Raw genomic sequence first — 15,482 nt, forward strand, 5'->3', positions numbered from 1 at the left:
GATAGTTCTATGAAGAAGCAACTAACAGAATTGAGGTGGGTTTTCCTGAGGCCATTCTTCACCCGTTTTTTTTTTTAACTATGAAAATGACTTCAAAGTATCAAGTCAGATCTTAACTCTCAGTTCCTATTTCTATTTCTCAAGAAAGGAATTGATGAGAATTAACCAGCAGCTGGAATAATACTAACATCTAGTGCGTACGGTAAATTCAATGCAAGAAAATCAAGGTATTGATAGTTTCGTGAGGGTCAGTTTTCCTGTAGAAAATGGCACACACTTATCACTACATTACACTTAATTTCAGCAATTACTTCTTATTGTGGATAGTTTTAGCAGTTAAAAAGAAGAAAAGCAAGCACGTAATATTCCATTCCACAGCACATCAAGTCTCTGAAAGAAATACTACCAGCTTTCACACTTGAAGAGATGTTGATGGCTGTTGATGACTTTCCAGCAAGAAAATCCAGTCACACAAGCTATAAAAACAGGAATACTTTACTGTCTAAAATCCTGTTTGCAGAGCTTTGCCACCTAAGGCTGATGATATCAGAACTATTTTCAGAAATACAACATTTCCAATTCCCCCCCCCCCAAAGCTTCCAAGATTCTGTGAAATCCCTTTCATTATGGGGAATCTGCCAGGTTGCAGGGCACGTGGAAGTATCCGATTTTCTAAAATTGCTACTGCTGGTAAAATTGTCAGCGGCAATATTTGAAAATTAAAGCCTTCCCACCCTGCAGCCCCCAACATCTCCTCCATTATGAAGGAGATCCCATGGGAGCCTCTGGATCTATGTGGGAAGGAACTGGAAATGTTTTTGAAATGTTATTGCAGCTGATGACATCATCTTATGTGGTGTAAGTTATGGAACATGGTTTCAGCCACTGAATGTTAGCAATGGCAGGATGTTAGAAGAAAAACACACAGAATTTATCAGGATCATATGAGCAGAATCAGTTCTGAAAGATGTGTAGGCCAAATAGAGGGGAAAAACAATTGTTTCCTTTCAGTATATTTGTTTTATTGCCTTTTATCCTTGAATCTAAATTCAATGGCGGCTCCTTTATCCACACGGGAAACACATGGGGTGTGAGATCCGAAGCTTCCATGGGCTAAGAGCACTGCTTCTTCTTTACTGAAAAGGGATTGATCTGCATGTGACATTTAAAATTAAAAAATGGATAATTGCCTTGGACAGTATTTCATTGATGTAAGGAAGTTTTTCTTAGCTGAGATGTTTCAACTCAAGGTAGAATATTTAACTGGAAATAGAAGGACAAGAAAGAGACATATGATAAGCATTTTATCTTTCTTGGCACAAACGGTCCTCTCTGTTCACCAGTCGCAAAACATGTATACACCACTATCTTGTATCCACATCACCTTTTCTCAAAACTAAACACCTCCAAACACTGTAACCTTCCTTCCTAGGGGAGCTGTTCCATCTGTTTTCTTTGCTGCAGCTTTTCTGGTTTGATAATAGATTGTTTTCGGCTGCATTGATCAGAATGATACACAATGGCTGAACTCCAGTAGCAAGTCATAGCTAGAATAAGCCAATTGTATCAGTGGGGATTTGGTGAGTGAACTGCTCTGTAACTTCTTTTAATTCAAAGGGCCTACTCTAGTTGTGACTTACTACTGGATTTCTACCACTATTTCATTTGTGGTTATTTTATGAAGTTGTATGGCAATATGATATAGGATGTTTTATTACTAGTTTCCTTTTTAATTAGACAAAATATGGCATCTGCCTTTTTAAAGATAACAGCTGCACACTGGAAAGGCGCATTTGTTCATCAATCTGCCACAACCCCAAGATCCTTCTCAGTCAGTCACTACGAGCTAAAATCCCATCAGTGCATATGTAAAGTTGAAAGAATTTACACGTGATGAAGAGAACTGCAATATATAAAACCCTGTGCCACTTAATTGTGTTTAATTATGTCAGTCTTCAAAAAGCCCCAAGACCCTTTGTTGCAGTAGCTTAAGATGGCTCCCATCCCCAAAATTTGAAATATACAAATCTGGGATTGTTTGCTTGAACATGAATCACTTCATTCTTGTTTCCACTGACAACCACTTGCCATTTTAATGCATCTTTGCCAAGTTTGAGAGCTCCATTTGGAGACTTTCACAATCCATTTTTGTCCTAGCTATCCTCAATATCATGGTAAACCTGACTCCAGAACATGCATGAACATAATAGAAGGCACTGGTACAGATCCTTGAGGAACACCACTATTTATATTCCACTCACATTGAAGATCTTTTACTTTCTAATTAATGGCTTGGTAAATAGTTAAAGAACAAAAGAAACAGTTTATTTTGTCTAGACTCACCACTTTTTAAGGAGAAGCTTGCATTTCATCTCAAGTGCTTTAGTAGGAAAAACAGTGCTAATATAATCACAATGGCTAGAATTAAAGCACCAAGTGAAAGTCCTTGAAGAAGAAAAAAGGGGGAGGGGAAGAGAAAGACACAATATGCTGTGTGATGCTGATAATAACAGTTTTTCTATTAAGGAACAGCCCACCCAGTGTATCAATAGAAATGACTAAGCATAAATTCAGTCTAGCTCAAATTTGTTATAATACTGGGTACAGTAATCTTGCAGTCAGACAGACATCTGTTTATTTTTAATCAGTTATTGCAGTTCAGTAATAATTGCTGTACACTTAAGTTTCTGAATTACTTACCAACAATAATTGCTGCTATGTTTTTAACTCCTAAAATGGAAGAGGGAAAATAAGACGGTATGAAAAGAATTGTTAACAGTCAGCAGTACAGATATGTGGTCTTTCTCTAGCACAGCCAACAAACTGCTTTTTTTGCTGCTTGTAGACAGATATAGCAGTAAATGTTACGTTGACAGTAAAGAGAATTATTTTAAAATGCCTCTCCCCGACCAAAAATCTACAGCCATTTAAGAAATCTCTTTGCTAATAAAAAGCCAACTAAATACATTCATAGGTTTACATGCACAACTTGAAACATTTGTACTTGTTTCTGGACACCTTTCCTGCTTCTTTAGGGGCTTAAAAAACTACCAAGAGACCAGCACCTCAGGCCTACAAATGTCTACTCAAATGCCAGTCCTATTTAGTTCAATGGGACATAATGTAAATGACATAGGATTGCAGCCTAAAGTGATTCTTTTTTTGGGGGGGAGGATGGGGGAATCACAGCAGCCAAGTGTAATTCCAGTACTGCATTGGGGGTTCTGTGTGTGAACAACAAGCCAATCATAGTTACTTAACCAACTGACATGTATATTCAAGCCAAAATATATAGTATGCAGAGATCTCAACACAAATACTGAGATTCAGAAAACTGCCTTCATAGTTGTGGGGCAAGTTCCCCTACTGCCCAAGGTGGAAAGAGACGTGGCTTCCCCTCATTGCACAGGGAGTACCACTCCATGGCAACACTCATGCAGACATTAGTCGCCAAAATGGCAGTGCCCTTACTGCTCTGTGCCACCTTCCTAGCCCAGCTGCTTTTAACCAGCTATGCATAAGAGCCAGTTCCAAGATGATCCTTGGGCCCAAGGAACACTTGGAAGGGTAACCAAAACCATCCCCTGTACCACACCCCACTTGTTGAGAATGTCTAAGCTACTACCTCCTGATTCTATTTATTTAATACTGAATTTTTGCCTGTGATGGCTGGTGGGCAGCCTGCATATATGCAGAAGAATTTTCAGGATCCAAGAATGCGGGTTTGCTCATTTTTTGTGTTCATAATAGCATCACCCAATTAAAGGATCTTTGGTATCAGGGCCAAGGGGAGCTTTTGCACAATAATTGCAGAGTCAAGGCAGGTTAGCATAGCCCATGGTGAGACAGATGATCTAGATGTAGTTTTATCCATTCACATACCAGGCCAGGCAATAAAGCACTAAAACTAAATACAGAAAGAATTGCAAATTGCCCTGGGATTTTTTTTTAAATCAAAGGGCAGTTTTAAGGTTTCAGTAATAAACACACACAAGTTCATGAGAATCAAAAACAATTGTTTACCTGGTTTTTTTTTAACCGTTTCTTCTGTGGTCCCTTCTGTTGACCCTGTGTAAAAAGTGTTAATTTATTATTTTTCATTGTTGACTCCAGTTCCCAGAAGCCTTCACCAGCAGCTGTGCTGGTTAGAGTTTCTGGGAGTTGTAGTCCAAGAACACCTGGGTTACTCAAGGTTGGGAACCACTAGTGTGAAGGACAGATAGAGAAAGGACATAAATGTCCTTTAATCTATGTAGCTAAAATCAGACAATCTTAGATTAACAAATAAAAAATAAAGACTAAAACTCCCAGAAACCAGCACGTGTTGCAATCCAAGAACATTTGCCTCACCCAAGGTTGGGAACCATTGCATTCAATGTGGGGTTCCCCTTAAGGCTTGTCTAGAAGCTGCAAGTAGTGCAGGATACCGGAGTAGGCTGCTCACTGTGGGAGTTTCTTTCCCTCTGTCATCCTGTCCACTTATCAAACTCAACAGATGAAGCCCTCTTTGTAACATCACAGATATATCAGGCATCCATTTGGTGATCATCCAGCAGTGAGACCTGATAAGTGGAACGTCTCCTCAGTTGTACAGCATGTGCCAGCTGTAGTACTGTTCTGCTGCCTGCATGGAACATACTTCCTTCAACAGACATTGTTTGAATATTTGCACTGCTGGTCTACACTGTTTAATCTGTCAGTGGTGTATTTATTATTAATTCTTTTGCTTAACCCATGCACAAACATCTGTGACATTACTTTTTCTCTCTTCATTACATTTTACTAACAGATGATAAAACAAACTTCCTTGCCTTTAATACATCAATCACTGCTTGCTTTTGAAACAAAAGTTTCCAGCTACTAGCTATCAAAGCTTAAGTTCAATGTAAGATTGGAGGAGGAACACTGTGGCCTCCGCCAACCAGGATCAGAATTTTCTTCACTGTTTAGGTCAGTCTTCCTCGGATTCTGATGATTCTACAGCAAAATATCACTCTGAGGAACAAAAAGATTCCATCCCAGCAGAGGAAGGCTAGATTGTTTTACTTACTGACCTCTTATCAACATTCCTTTCTTCTTTATTCACTTTCTTTCCCTTTTTGGCCTCTACCTATATTTTTCATTAAACCTCAACTTCATTTATTTTATCCCTTCTTTCTAGTTGATTCTTTTGAAAGGAATTCACTGCCTCCTGACTCCCATTCCTCTCCTTCAGACATCAGTCTTCATCTGAAAGGACACCTCTTCTCCTCAACTTTCAAGAAGCCATCCGTGGCTCTCCTTTTTACCATTTTCTTTTTGTGCCCTTAGTGATTTTTTTTCAAAAGATTATTTTTAAGATTGTCTGCATGTGCACAGAATTTGCTTCGCTAAGTGCAAGAACTGTATAGCATTTATTAAGACTTTTTATAAATAAAAACGTAATAATATTAATAGGTTTGTATGTTGGGATTTAGTTTTCTGAATATTTAGCTGAGATTGTTTAATATTCAGATAGAGTTTGATGGCGAATCATGCATGTTATTATTATTTTACAGTTTTGAGACGTTTGATGGGGGTTAATTTGTTCAACAACATAAACATGTTCATTTCTCTGAAAGGTGTGTCTTTATCGCTAGTTGACACTGAAATAATATTATTAATCTAGCCATAGATGCTTGTGACTAGAGCAAGCCTCCTAATCAAAGAAGTCTGAGAAGATGCACCCCCATCCCCCCCAATACCAGGCTAGAAACCATTCCAGGTCTACCAGCACTTCATTGTACTTGCTTCTGAACTACCTGTACTATATGGGTTTAATGTTCCCTTTGCATCTGTAAAACTGTATTTGCTCTCTGAACATCAGATATGGGCAAAGCAGCCCTAGGGCAAAATGCAGCCTCTCAAAACTGCTTTTGCAGTCTCATGTCCCATTATATTTCTCATTCCCTGACCCCCAAAAATGTTTTTCCCAGGAGAATACAATGCTTAGTATGTTTGCTAGCAAGCACTGTAAGAATCTTACGCTGACATTGTGGGAGTTTTGCTTCCCATTCAACTCTATCTCCCTTCAGTACGCACTTGGTAGAAGGGGATCCAATTAATTTGTACCTAAAGGAAAGAAACAAACAAAAAAGAGAGAGCAAGGTGTGTAATTATCTCATTCATCCATAGTTCCTCCAGATCTTAAGATTTTGAAATACAATACTCTTTTGTTTAGTGAGGCTTGTTTACTGGACTGAGGACCAGGAACTGTCTAACCCCGCCCCTCATTACTCAATGTCAGCCATGTTCTTTAAGATTTTTTCAACTGCATTATTTACCGTACCTACATATTTATGGTTTAACTAAAAAGCTTTATTCTGTTCACTTTCACTGTTATCCATCTATTCTCTCTAGGTCAGTAGGAAAAATAGTTTGTGGTGTCAGGCCATAACCTCATCCTGTCACCTCTCCACAAAAGTGGGCATACACAAGTCAATGCTTCCAGTCTTCAGGTTAGTACTCAGCCAGAGTACTACCGGTAATTTGCAGGATTAATCTGTTCTTTACACATCATGAGTTAAGTGTACTTGAGGGAATTGTCACTGTTATTTCTAATCCTGTAAAGACTTTCTCTCTCTCTTGAATTTAGGGTGTGTATACATGGTGAAATACTCTGCTTTTTGTATCACTGTTACCTTGCTTGAAACTGATGCAATTTTTTTGCAACTACATGATGCATTTCATTGGTTCAATGGCCCTACTCTAGTGTAATTTACTATGTCACACAACAGGATTTTGGCCACAATCGCTTTTATCCATTCCTCAAAAATTGCTAGTCTGATCAGAAGAAAGTCATATTTCATTTCTTCTTTCTAATCCAGCCCCAAGAATAGCAACAACGTGGTCAGATTTTATGTAGTTTTTATAGCTTGCCAGAGTTCTCTGCTAACACAGTGATTTTTTTCCTCATTTTTGGATACTTGCAATGCGAGCTTTTGCACACAATATAGCTGCACTGTTTGCTATATTACAGATTGCATATTTCTGTTGTGTGCTATATCACATTATTTATTTGGCAGGAATCTTTGACTATAATAAAAATGTCTGTCTGATAAAGAAGCTGAATTAGAATAGTTGTTTATAATGCCTGTTTTCTGAATGTTTGTTCACATTAATTAACTGAAAACAAACTGACCTTATTAGGAACAGTTTGTTGACTATAAAATTTCTCCTCAATGGAAGGAGACCCATTTATGAATGAACCATGGGCACATCCCTGCTTCATTCATCCTTTTTAACTCATCTATACAACTACAAATAGAAACTCACCTATAAAACTACAAATAGCCTTTTAAAACTATTGGGGTGTCTTGCAAGCATCTCTAGAAGGTAATGGGCTCTAGATCAGTGGTTCTTAACCTTGGGTTACTCAGGTGTTTTAGGACTGCAACTCCCAAAAGCCTTCACCACCAGCTGTGCTGGCTGGGGTTTCTGGGAGTTGCAGTCCAAAAACACCTGAGTAACCCAAGGTTAAGAACCACTGCTCTAGACTACAAGTTTATCTTTTGTCTGTGGAGAGGGGAACAATAACATTAAAGTAAGCAAGAGATTTTGATGGATTTTATTGGTCCCCATGAACAGGATGATCCATTGAAGTCTTTCCTAAAGTTTCAGTTTTGAGCAGAGATCAACGGTACTGCATAAAATTCGATTTTTAAAAAAATCAAGTAGATCATGATTTTGTTCTGTGTTCCATCTGTCTCATTTGTTTCAGCAGTTCAGCTCCAAAGCATGACTCCATTTAGATCTAATACATTTTACTTCATAATTATTTCTGCAATTATCAGAGCCAGTTTAATACATACCCTTTCTCACAGGTGAAAGTTACTTTTGCCGTATACAAGAGATCCGTTAGTATAACAACATCACCATATTTTGGTTTTCCTGGATGACCACAAGATTTTCCTAGAAGACAACAGTGAAAATTACCATGCTAGGATGAAAGGGATATAACACTGTGCAGTCTTGGGAATGCAGATGTGCTCATAGTGATCTATGATTAAACTGCTACAATGTGCTTAATGTGGGGGTATGGGGTGTTCTTGAAAAAGGTTCACTGGTGCAAAATATGGCAACTGCATTATTGTCTGCTGTGTGCTGTAGAGGCCATATATCACTTCAATTCAAGATGCTAATTTTGATCTAAGAGGCCCCAAATGGCTTGGATGAAGTTATATCAACCAAATGGAAAACATGTTATGTTTTATGTTTTCATAGCTTCCTCAGGACTATGATCAACAGTCTCTAAACAGGTTATGAAAATATACTGAACTTATCTACTGAATATAATAATAATTATATGCCATCAAGTCAATTACAACATGGTGACTCTTTCCAGGGTTTCGTAGGTAAAGAATGAACAGAAGTGGTTGACCATTTCTTTCTTCTGGAGATGCCCTGGGACTGTGCTGCTTGCCCAAGGCCACATAGGCTGGCTCTTCTCCAGAGAGGCACAGTGGCAAATGAACTCCCAAACTCTAGCTCTGCAACTAAATACCTAAACCAGTTGAGTATACTATAGATTTATAAAGACCCCTATGAATACATTACAAGTGAAGTGGCCACAAGTAGAAGAGGGAAGGCGCCCTGTACCTTTAATTTTTGTGTGCAGTAGGGAACTTATCATGCAGACTACACCAATGGCTTCTTTTTTCATAGTTTTTAAAGGTACAGAGGCCTTTTCCTTTATGTTATGTGACTGTTTTCAGAGGACTAGCCTAATCAGGGGACAGCAATAGGTGTGATTTAAATGAGATAATAAGATACTGACTTTCACAAAACACTGGGAGTGCACTCCAAGTCCTGCTCTCAAGACAAGTAATAAGTTGACTGATTCCAGGGATGCTGTTATAACCTGGGCGGCAAATGTAGGTCAATGTGGTCCCAATACGATAGAAATGCTTCCTTTCCCCTCCTTTTAGTTCAGCAAATTTTGAGCTTTTTGGTTTTCGGCACCTAGCTGGTAAAAAAACCAAAACAGAGTAAGTAAAAGACCATGCTAATAATGCCTTTTAAAAATGTTTTTACTTTTTATATGAAACATTAAGTATCACACTTAACCTGTTACATCAGCTTACCCTCTGGCCTCTCCAGTTATTCTTTCTGCTAAGCAGGATGACAGGTTTATGTTTTTAATGATTTTAAAAGCACTTTAAAGACCTTCCTGCATTTGGGAATCTATTATTGTCTGAAGGAAGTGTAAGCCTGTAGTACATGGAGACTTTCCTGAGAGATAGACTGTGAGAGCAAGAAACAACACAGCAGGGTATAATCCATACACATGTGTATACAGTTTAAAACTTGCTGGCCTTTAAGGTGCTACAAGACACCTTGATGTTTTTGTTTGGAGATTGTTTTGTACATATTTAGCCCGTACATATATATATACAGTACTTTTATTTTTACAAAAAAAATATAATGGGGCCCTGTCTTTTGTGCTATTCTATTGTTTCACCTAGACAGCATCTTAAAAAGCAGAAACTTCACCTTGCCGGCAAAGGTCCACATAGTCAACCCTATGATTTTTCCAGTAGCAATGTATGGAAGTGAGAGCTGGACCATAAAGAAGGCTGACCATCGAAGAATTGATGCTTTTGAATTTTGGTGCTGGAGGAGACTCTTGAGAGTCCCCTGGAATGCTCACTGGAAGGACAGATCCTGAAGCTGAGGCTCCAATACTTTGGCCATCTCATGAGAAGAGAAGACAGCCTGGAAAAGACCTTGATGTTGGGAAAGGGTGAAGGCAAAAGGAGAAGGCGACGACAGAGGACGAGATGGTTGGACAGTGTCACCGAAGCAACCAACATGAATTTAACCCAACTTCGGGAGGCAGTGGAAGACTGGAGGGCCTGGCGTGCTCTGGTCCATGGGGTCATGAAGAGTCGGATATGACTTAATGACTAAATAACAGCAAAAGTTGTTTCATACAAAATGTTTTAGAAAATTTATAAGCTGAATAGGTGTAGTCATTTTTTTTAAAAGTGGAGATTCTCAAAACTTGTGTGGAAATGACAAGGCAATTGTCTGAAGGGTTACTCCTGAAGAAACTCCTGATAATGTAAAAGAGGCCAGTTCAGTTGCTAAAAGCTCCCTTCTTGGTCAAAGAAACTGGGCAATTGGATGAGATTACATTTCTAGATTTATTTCAACCAGCCTTCAAAAAGTTGGCACTGCAACCATTTAAAATATTATAAAACATAATCAGGTCAATACAATACTAAGTGCCATTGTATTTTGTTTAATTTCAACTTTAAATATGAAATTGAGAGGACAAAACAAATCAATTGGTCTATATATAAACAGAATGCTGTTATTTATCTTACTTCTAATTGGCCAGAATCCTTTTGTAGATTTATACTGGTTTAAGTGTAACTGAGTTGATCACAGTGGCGAATTGCCACTAATTAGCAAATTACTGCCTAAATTCTTACCAAATGTACCACTTTGGATAACCAACACACAATTAGAAATGCAAGCAGTGACTCATTAGTTAGAAACAATTAACCATTCTGATTAATGCAATTATACTCACATTATTCTAAATCCAGAATCCTATTGTGGATATAATTTATTATGCAAACTCTGTACACATTTTAAAAGTAGGAAGTAACTATCCTCCTTTTCATAAACAATAAGAATAGGTACAGTACATACGGTCACAAAACTCTTCTATGGGTGACCACGTTGAATCTGAAAGGCATGTTGTAACATCTACTTTTCCATCGATGTTATAAAAACCTTCCAGGCATTTGTAGATTACTGACTGGAGGGGACGGAAGCTTTCTGTAAGACTTCCATCAATAGGAACAGCATTTTTCAATTTTGGAGGAGGCCCACAATCACCTATGATGAGCAGAGAATAGTTCATTTAGTTGTCAAATTCCATGGAAATCAGTAAAATAAATCATATCCATATTGAGTATCTATGAATTCACTGAAAATCTGATATTAAGTTCTAACTTCAGTCTATTGTGCACTGGGAAAATCACTTCTGCTCCACCTCACACATCTACTATAAGGACTGCTGGTAAATTCAGTTATAACAGGGAAGAGTAACAGTGATAACAGATGAGGCTGTTATCACTACTAATTAAAAATACCAGTGTTTCTTTAAACAGGCAAGCCCCAACTGTACAACAACACTGCCTCAATGGAAGAGTAGATGCTTCAAGACAGAGTTAACCCACCATAGTGCTTTACTGTTTATTTTTTATTTCCTCATCCTTTACTATCCTACTTTCTTAAAAAAATTGGTTCTCACAGCAGATTACAAAATTAAAACCAGTCAATAGAAGTTGTTTTTTCTTTTCCTTCTAAAATGTTGATTCTGTTTAGAACATGATTGTTTTGAATAAATCCCTTGGTTTAAAAGCAAACATAAAGAAATAAAAATGCACACACAGTAAAATAAAATAATAAAATAAAATCCACCTATTAGTTCCAGCTTGATTAAACCCACTGAATCTATAGGATTTACATATGTGTTGACTTACATATGTGTTGACTTTAGATCCATTCAATGGATCTATTCCAGTTGGGCTTAACAATCAGTTTTAGTCTTGTGATTTTAAGAACCAATGAAGGAAAAAATAAAACTGAAACAGCATATAAAGTTCACTCTCACTGACAAGACCATTTCTCAAACCAATCTCAGTGGGTTATCAGTTTCCTAACAGAAACCTAAACTACTGAGCTATCCAGCAACTCAATACTGAAAATCTGGAGTTCTCTTCCAAGCACACAGCTAATTATAGTAGAATTCTTCTCATGGTGTTCCAAAGAGGGGTGTCTGTCAATTCTAAAATGACAGTAGTAAAAAAAATAAAATTGAAAAATTAAAAGAAGAAAATATGTTATTTATTTATTTATTTATTTATTTATTTATTTATTTATTTATTTATTTATTCATTCATTCATTCATTCATTCATTCATTCATTTACTTACTTACTTACTTACTTACTTACTTACTTACTTACTTACTTACTTACTTACTTACTTACCATTAGACTTATTACCCTGCCCCTCTAAACAATGTCTACTCGGGGCACCTTACATGCATAAAAAATAACTTTTAAAAAATATTTCTAATAAAAACATTGCCAAGAGTAAGGCATTTTGCATCAATATTGGGAGAAATAAAATACTAGTAGCGTGGCCCTGTACACTCTTGTTCAGGTATCTCACCAAGTTTGATAGTTCAATGAGACTTCTTCAGGGAAAGAGAATTTCTGATTGCAGCCTTGGCTGCAGCTTGCTTTGAGAATTGCTCTATGATGTATACCCTAGCCCCAATATTAGTGATTGGCTTAATGAGGTGGTATAATAACCTTTGCCATAACTAGCTATTTTAGAGCCCAGGGCAATCAGTGACAGCAGTAGCAAATATCACAAGTAGTGGTGGCAGCAGCAGGCTACGGGTTGATGGCAGAAAGTATTTACATACAGCCAAATATACCAGGGTTTGCCTCTACTGTATTCTTCAAGTGGGACCCAAAACAAGATGACTGCAATATGAAAGCCCAGTGCAAAGACTTCCTGACGGGTAGAAGGCAAATAGAGGCAAGCTGTGTGTGGACAGATGTTTCTTCCCAAAGAAGGGAAGTGGAAAAAGTTACCAGACCCCTACAGCCCATTTGATTTGGGAGAGGGCCTACAAAGTCTCCTTCCTAAATCCCAGGAAATCTCTCTCTGTACATTTGTCCCTCAGGCAGGTGAGGGGAGCATGATGAGAATAAGCAACGGCACACGAGCTTTAACAGACACATGGGGGATGGGGAGGACACAGTGGAGGAAATGATTTAGAAAACTCAGCTTCCACCTTTTGTTGCTAGACAAAACTCTCCACTTAGGGAACCAGGGGATCTGACAGCACCCTATTTAGATGAAATTTCCCTTCATGGGAATGAATGACACGCAAGACATCACTGAGAGGATGTATCAGCTGGGTTGGGGTGTGTGTGTGTGTACGCACGTGCCATGGACAAGTGGTTTGGAGAGGCTGCAGATCTTCACCAAATACACTTGAAACCTGGGTTTGGGTGCCTGGACTGAGACTGGGGTGGGAGACAACCCACATATACTCCAGAAAAGCAGTAATGGGAGCCTCTGTACATATGAATCTGATCAAACATGCTGGCAGGACCAGTTGGCCCTCTGTATGGGAGAACCGCTTGGTGACCTTGATTGTGCCACATTTTTAACCACCACCACTTTTTGTCCCCCCTAAATTTCAGCACCTGGCAAAGTCCTGATTGTCCCATCATGATATGTAATGATAAACTTCGTGGCACAATGATCGTGTTAAACCGGCAATCTCTCTGCGTACCAGAACACTCGTCTCCTTCTGGGTAGTAGGTTACCTTTGATTCCATAGAGTAGTGAAAAAAGTACAAAGACTCTGGGATCCCAGCTGCTCATCATGCTTGAAATGTCAAATTCAATGGATTCAAGAATGCCATGAGAATATGGAGTGGAGCCAGGGTAGGAGAACATAGAATCTCCACTTATGAAAAATGATATGTTGCTTCTTCCCTCAGCCAAGTCTTTTTTTCCCTTTCCCCTCCCCGTTTGCTCTTCCTTTCATTGTTGTCTTGCTTCACCTTCAGGCTTTTGTGGTTCACTCTCTGCAAGGTGTGCATATGTAACTGTCTAAATAAAGAAATAAAGAAATAAAGTAATGAATAAATAAAGTAATAAAGTAATAAATAAAGTAATAAATAAAGTAATAAAGTAACATTTTGTTTTTACATGTTTAGCCATGCCTAAATCACATCCACAATCAAAATTCTGAGTCTTACAACAAGGGATGTCTTCATGGATGTTTCTATGGAGGGAAAAGAGAGGCATAATGTTAGATAATTCACACATGTGGCAACTACTGATGGAGTATACCCTGTACCTCCTCCTTCTGACTGCATGCCATGCTCTTTGCAACTTGTGATTTTGGTTCAAAGCTGTTGAAAAGTCTGCCCACAGTAGAAGAAAAATATCCAGACCATGAAAATAAATGTTTCAAAACCCAACAAAACTGCCAATAAAATTCAACAGAACTTTATCCCGAGAGAGAAAAGTTAAACACGTACTCATTATGAGACGAGGCATTGGTGCTTAACATGTAGTAGGTGTTTTACAGCATCACTGTCCTCATCCTACTATTTACTACATCACATACCTTGTCCAGAACAAGCTGTGCATGTTCTAGAATGATTCCCTTTCTCTTGGAAACACTGATAAACATTCTGTAGAGCAGAGTGGGAATTTTTAGGCTCTTGTTGCTGTTTTTTTTCTTCCTTCTTTGTTGTTTAGTTTGGTCTTTCCTTTTTGGTTACCTGTTGTCAACAAAATTCTTAGCATCCTGTGACTAATTCACATTTTAGATGTGTGAATCCTTTTTTTTATCATTGCCTGTATGGAAGTTGATGATTCCACATCATACATCAGAACTGAGAATACATAGCAGTAAACCCTTTCCTTCAAAACATGTTATTAATTTAGAACAAATGTAGAAACATACTTAGTCCATCAATTTCCCCATAATGTCAAGTGGTGGAATTGGAGAACTTTCCAGTAAATTTGAGAAATTCAATAGTTTATCAAGAGGGAAACAAGTTATTAGATTAAAAGGTTGGGTGGGAAAAATGGGGAACAGAAAACAAATAAAAGACCCATTAGGAAATTAAGCCAAGATATTTTCTTCATTGCTAATAGGTATTTTATTTGCAGTCTGAGTGAGAAGTTGGAGAGAGTAGCTTGAGAGAAAGGAGTTGTATTAAATTAATACAATTAATTCCATATATCTTAACTATATGCCAGTGTGGACAGGCTCTATATGAGTTACTGAATTCCAAAATATCCAATCATTAACAGATCTGCTGAGATCTTGCAAACCAACGCCATATCATGATAGGTTGTTTTCTCTTCCTACTGCCTGCCCTGCCTAGCAATAATGTCTTTTCCAATAAGTTCTGCACACATCTTGCAGACTAACAGCTGTTGCTTCCTCTACTGAATCAACCCATCTCATGTTAGTTCATCCTCTTTTCCTAGTGCTCCACCTCACTTTCCCCAGCAATATAGTCTATTCTAGCTACTTCTGTATTTCCATTATTTGTACATGCTAGGATAGGCTCTCAGCCAACTCATTTTTGCTTTTGTGAAATTTCAGGCTTGACTTGTTTGAGCACCCACTTTTCTGCTTTTCTAGCTGTCTTTCATATTGTCAAGAAAACCCCTCCTTAAAGGATGCTATTCCACTAGGGGAAGGTGCCAACTTTAGTTCTCAAATTCTACCACCCTTTGAACCCTAGGCTGGGTAAAACCTAGAACATGCATGAATGGGCAATTATGGGGAAGCTTCGGTCCCTAGATTTCCACTTATTCCTTTATTCTGGGGAAAAATACTGTTGGCGGTGTACTTTAAGGCTTGCACATCAGCCTGACCATGTAGGACACCCAAGGA

The 15,482-nt window shown here is 38.2% G+C and overlaps 1 long non-coding RNA gene across 2 annotated transcripts; it reads right to left on the reverse strand.

Moving 5' to 3' along the window:
- Positions 1–997: 997 nt before the first annotated feature.
- Positions 998–13,744, reverse strand: LOC110086559 (uncharacterized). Of its 2 annotated transcripts, XR_012086284.2 has the most exons (7): positions 8,795–13,744; positions 7,830–7,929; positions 6,005–6,090; positions 4,024–4,068; positions 2,701–2,730; positions 2,344–2,445; positions 998–1,263 (listed from the first exon to the last, which is right to left on the reverse strand). It is a non-coding gene; the product is annotated as an uncharacterized LOC110086559 (long non-coding RNA). The 2 variants fall into 2 exon arrangements; XR_012086283.2 differs by lacking the exons at positions 6,005–6,090; positions 7,830–7,929; positions 8,795–13,744 and adding an exon at positions 4,351–5,993.
- Positions 13,745–15,482: the final 1,738 nt, after the last annotated feature.

The sequence above is a fragment of the Pogona vitticeps genome, chromosome 4, assembly GCF_051106095.1.
Source record: "Pogona vitticeps strain Pit_001003342236 chromosome 4, PviZW2.1, whole genome shotgun sequence".
Taxonomy (NCBI): Eukaryota; Metazoa; Chordata; class Lepidosauria; order Squamata; family Agamidae; genus Pogona; species Pogona vitticeps.